Here is a 6,000-nt window from a genome sequence, read left to right on the forward strand (position 1 = left end):
GTAATCAAGGCCCGAAACACAATCGGGCGTACACGGGATGATCAATTCCGGAGATTAAGCGAACGTCGAACGAAGGAATTTTACCGAACGATCGCATGTCTGTCATTTGTCACCGTGCACGAGATAATCGGTGCGAAATCGCAGTAAAGTCTCACGGGTCTGACAACGTAAGATCGATCATCGATCGCGGAAAGAGTTGTTACGCTCGCGGCGACCGCCAATAGACCGGCGAAACAATTTTGTCGGCGGATACGACGAGAACAGTGCCGCTCGAAAAGAGGATTAGAGAGTAGACTCGTGGGCGAAATATTTGATCAACGATGATGAAATTCGTTCGGTCGTTGCCCGATAAGGTTTCCACGATAGAAATAGACGTCGGCGTAGACAAGGATCGAGCCGCGCGAGACGGTGCTCGTCGACGATCTCGCCGGATTTCAGATGCAATTCCGGGGCTTCCGGTCGTTGACCGGCCGGCAGACCGACTGGCCCCACGATAACAACAACAAAAATAACAATAACACAGCGGCCGTATCGCGAACTTGCTCGTCCGTCGAAAGATAACGTGAATTCGCGCTGGAAAAAATTCCACTGCGATGCACGAAACGTCAGTGTAGGCAGCGTAGATCTCGATAAAAGAAATACTCGAAGGGATTGCAGGCAGCTAATCGTTTCCAAGGCGACTCTTGAAGAGCAGATCCTTAACGTCATTGTAACGTTAACTTTGTTATCGGTGGATTATTCCGAATCGTAGCGATTCATCGGGCAATTATCTCGCCTGTTAAGTAAAGCTGTGACAATGCGAGCTGCTGCTGCTGCTGCAATAACGACAGTTTCAATTAAGGTGAGAAGATCGATCGAAAGAATGATAGAATGACGCGACGGATCAAGAACGCCGATCCTGGATCCTACTCCTTTGGAGAGATCGTCACGCTACCGGGAACTACCTGCACAGGCGACAATTAGTTGCGAGTCATGAGAAGGAAAATTCTCCGGCAATTATCTGTTATTTTGAAGCCGGCGGGAAATTTTCTGTCATTTATCCTCGAATATCGTGTTCTCGTACTTGTTATTAGATCGGCGAACGTCGTGCACGAAGCTAAGGCGAAGAAATAATAACGATCTTCCCGAGGCTGCCGCGGCGACGACCGACTCGAAAACTTTGTATCAAAAAGAGAGAGAGAGAGAGAGAGAGAGAGAGACGAGGAGCAGCTGTTCGATCGTGGAACAATCACCATTGGAATTCTCGAAATTCCGTCGTGCTATTCATCGAATATTTTCGTTGTAGCCGCATCTGCGCTCTTTCGAATTCGAGACGCCTCGGAATCGAACAATCGAGCGCCCAGGACCGCGTGTCTTTTGTCACTCCGACCGTGCATTCGCACAATGCAAATCATTTCGAGGTAATTACGCGTTCGTTAATTTCTTCATTTGAGGCGTTGCTAACGGGGCTCCGAGTCTCACAGCTGCGAATTTCAAGTTCGCGCGGGCCACGCCGATCTCTGTTTCAAACGTGAAGAATTCTCGAGGCGACTCTGCTTGCGGATTACAGCAATGTCTCTCCAATCGACGCTCGGATTGTCCACAAAAATGGATAATTTTGGAAGGGAATACGCGATTATTCGCGATTCATTTTTACAGTTACGAATTGTCGACAACTATAAAAAACGAGCTGCGAGTCACGAATAATCGTATCTCCACTTCCCAAATTGTCCATTTTCTCTGCGCAATCGGAGCGTCGGTTAGGGAGACATTACTGTAGTCAATTTTCCATTCCCGGCCGTAGAAAATGCGAAAGCGTCGATCGTCCGCGTCCTCGATCGGTTATCGACTATTTTCAATTTTTCGTCGAGTGCCAAGGTCTCTGAGAGTTCTCTAGGAATCGATAAAAACATTCCCGCCTGTCACGTGGCTTTCCACCGGGAGGAATTCAATGCTCCGCTGATTGTCACGATCGTAATCGTCGATAGTAGCACCGTGATCCGTTTGATAATCGATTCACACCGGTCGCGCGGGGAAGCGAGGGGACCCCGGTCGGGGACAATACACCAGGAGACGTTCCGGAGACGCGGCGAACGGAGAAAGAACGATGATGCACTTACCGTCGAGTAGCGCGCACTTTGTCAAAATGGCTTTTTTTCACGTAGGAACACCTGTATTATAGGTTCCTGGATAATTCGTTACGCAATGGAAAGAGGAATCGTCTCAGATTGGGTGCAAGAGTGTGTGGGCACAGAGATGCCCCCTCCCCTTCTGCAGCAGAATCGTTCGGCGGAATATCTTCGTCTGGCCAATACGGTCCTTGATAACGCGACGGTCGATCAGCTCCGATTCGACATCGGAAATTGTATCGCGACTTCAAACACGATCCACTGGCCTCGTTCGACGGTGAAACGATTTGCTCGGCGAAAACATCCACGGATTTTAGCAAGATTTCTCTCCCGGCAGTTCGCGCCGACCTATTCCGAAATAATTGCAATTATGGAGCTTTTTTACGATGCGCGAGCATTTGCCTGCGAGCTGCACGCCTGAAAGAATTCCACGAAATTTTAACAGAAATTTTCACACGTCCTGAACAGAGACAAAAATGTCCTCCTTTACAGAGAGAAAAATTGGGACTGCTCGGATGCAGTGTATACTCTTTTATAGAGGTGTAGAGACTTAACAATTAAATCGGTCTCTCAGACGGCTATTTTTCTAATGATTAGAAGTCACTTCTTTCGACCAGAATAAGAATGGTAACCAGATCGTTCGGAACATAATATCAACTTCGTCTCGAAGGGCCGCCACTAACCAGTTAGCTGTGACGACTCCTTTTCAGAGCGCGCACTTATGTGTGTCGCGAGAATCAATCGATGACGAGTATACTCGTCAATCGCAGAGTAAGTGTCGCTGTTAAAATATTGGATCAGAAAGGCGGTTTTATTTTATAAAATTAACTATTCTATTACTGATATTTACTTATCCACTTAACATTAACATGTGCTACATAGATAATAAACGCAGAAACGAATGAGAAACGCAGAAAAAATCCAATACTTGTAAAAGTTAAAAATTCAAATTGCTGCTGCAGAGTGGTATTCAGCAAAACAAGAAACGATACATAGTGGCACTTTGCGCGTCGAACACCGATATCGTGATCTTTTTCTAATCTTATTTCTACAACAATGTAAACACTTTCGTGTAGGATTGGTCTCGAAATATTCTAAACGTCTTGAAATTTGAGATATGTTTTTGTTTTCACTAAAATTACAATTTAAATAGCCAATGGTCACTACCTTTTACGCACGACGAATATACTCGTCGAGACACAAAATAATGCCACTTCTCCATGACGAGTATACTCGTCAAACTGGTAAAAGAGTTAACTGGTTAAAGAGCAGCCCATTGTTAGGACAGCGATGAAGGATGCTGAACGAGATGCAGTTGGAAACTTTTACACGTTGTAACAAACTTCTAGACTCTCTGCGGAGGTTTCTCGAAATAAAATCGTAAAAATGAACCGTTCATTTTGAAAGTGGCATAAATCACTTTACCGTAATGAAAAGTGGTGATTTTTTTAATGTTTATACGAAATTATTTATACTGAGAAAAATATCCGCATCCTGAGATAACAAATACAAATAAGTCTTCTCGAAAGTTAGCATCCATATTTTTAAACGTGTTAAAACGCAAACCCTTAAATATATATATAATATAAAAATATAATATAATATAATATAAAAATATAATATAATATAATATATAAATATATATATAAAAGTGACTTATGCCACTTTCAAAATAAACGGCTTAAAGAATGCCGGGAACGGCGGGAGGGATAATCGATAGAAATCGAGGCCGATACAAATATTGGAGAATCATTCGGGCGGGCGCAAACAAAGAAATCATCGCTCAAAAAGCCCGAACGATCAATCACGGTATCGTGTCCTCAAGTAAGCCTTAGTCGAACCGCGTACTCGAGTGCTCGGCTTAATTCGTATTTAATCGTGGCTCCATACGATCGAAACCGGCTTATGTTTGTCAATTTTTTGAAACTCTCGCGTCTCCTCGATCGCTGGCGGAACAATCTGTGAGCACCACTCGTCGCGATTCCGCCGTTTGCGTAAGGCGAACAAACGAAAAGTTTATCTGATGAGAAAAAAATCCGAGGGAAAACAGGTCAGATCTCGAGGACCGCGTTACGAGTGTTATCATCGTGACGTTTGTAAACAGTATACGTCGTTTCCACGTGAAACGATTTTATTCGCAACCCGGTTGCGCCATTTGAGCAGGGCGCATCGATCGGAAATTAGATCGCGAAAGAATTTATTGACATTCCTGAGCACTCGAGAAAACATCTTGCCAAGCAGACTACGTAGACGCTGTAGACGCGTTCAGTTCGAAAGACCTGGGGACATTCGGATTTCAAAATGAATTCGTTTGTACTAATTACGACACTCGGAAATTCTGCTCCCAGCTAAGAGCTTGGGAATATTTTGAATAGGTTGCTCAACAGAATCGAGTGCCGTTCACGTCATTCAGCCAATATATTCAGCAAACACGGGTCTTCTGTAATTTACATTTGCGACAATCTTGTCACTGAAAGAGCGCTAAATAAATTTGATTCAGTTCCCTCGTTGATCGCGGTATGGACTCAGGTGTTTCATTTCGTCGGGAAGCAACAGAAACGTAACGTCGACCGATGCGGCGACATTTTTGACAGGTCGCATCGATCTCAGACTCACTGATCTACACCAACAGCACCTCCACCCAACCTTGACATAACGCGAAACAGTCCGATTGGCCCGCATCTCATCTCGAGGAACGCGATAACACTGATTAACTTATTCGTTCAATCGTGGTACATTAAAACGGTACATATTTGCAATCGGCTGAGACGAGGTCAGAATGAAATAGGTTATTTCAATTGGATTAGTTTCGAGCAGATATTCTGCTCGTAATTCGTTGTGAATCTGATCGACGATGACGCACGTAAAACCAACAGTCTTGCAACGACAGTATTTGCAACTTTTTGGATAAAAGTAATGTCTCCCTAACTGACGCTCAGATTGTGCACAAAAATGAACAATTTGGGAGGAGCAGATACGATTATTCGAGCCTCGCGGCTCGTTTTTATAATCGTTGACAATTCGTAACTATAAAAACGAGCCGCGAGGCTCGAATAATCGTATCTCCTCTTCCCCAAATTGTCAACTTTTTCTGGACAATCCGAGCGTCAATTAGAGAGACATTGCTGTATTTCGAATTTATCCGTCATCTGGCACGTGTAAAGTTATGATTTTTTGCGCAACGTTTTCACAGTTGTTTAAGAATCGTTCGTTATCTAGAAATGCTAGCAAGATAAAAGTGTCGCACAATCGTCGAGAGCACGAGAGCCGCCACGAGGATTCGCGAAGCACGCGCGAAGAAACGATCACACGGTGCAAACAATGTCGGATCGCGGAGAACCGATGAATCGAACTCCGAAAATTACGACGGTAATTTCTGGGTACACCTGGGAAGTAGGTTCGCTTTCCGAGACGATTGCGAGAGGCCGGGGCGGTCTGATTATGGCGGCACCTACGGTGGAAAATTGTTGCGCGACGCTCTTGGGTCGAGGTCGGGAAGCAGACTAGCCCCCAAAAATCGCCGAAACGCGGAAGAACGAAGAGGGGGACAAAGGTATTTTCGGGCTATTGTCCCAATCAGCGGACTAATTGGCTACTGATGGCCCGGACGGGCCAGAGTTTGTTGGCCTCCCGTCGGTGTGTTTCCAAGTAAACACGAGCGAACTTGTGTGCAAGGGCAAACGAAGGTGTGAGGCTCGCAGTCCGATCAAAATGTTGCACAACGCCACAGTCGTAATCGTCCCTCGGACAATTACTTCTGTAATTGTACTGCGGGGACGATTCTTTCGCTATCGCATTTTTATTCTAACGCTGAACCTGCTGATCTCTATAAGTGACTAACGTTGATTGCTTTATGCTTTAGCAATCTTTATTACTTAATTCGTGTCTCACT

At 44.9% G+C, this 6,000-nt stretch overlaps 1 protein-coding gene across 1 annotated transcript in view; it reads right to left on the minus strand.

The window, feature by feature from the left end:
• Window positions 1-2,422, minus strand: part of LOC117221606 (facilitated trehalose transporter Tret1-2 homolog) — a 48,475-nt gene extending 46,053 nt beyond the window's left edge. The window contains exon 1 of the mRNA XM_033472692.2: window positions 2,100-2,422. The gene's annotated coding sequence lies outside the window, so the exon portion shown is untranslated. The remainder of the gene's footprint in view (window positions 1-2,099) is intronic.
• Window positions 2,423-6,000: the final 3,578 nt, after the last annotated feature.

This window comes from Megalopta genalis, chromosome 7 (genome assembly GCF_051020955.1).
Source record: "Megalopta genalis isolate 19385.01 chromosome 7, iyMegGena1_principal, whole genome shotgun sequence".
NCBI classification, from domain to species: Eukaryota; Metazoa; Arthropoda; class Insecta; order Hymenoptera; family Halictidae; genus Megalopta; species Megalopta genalis.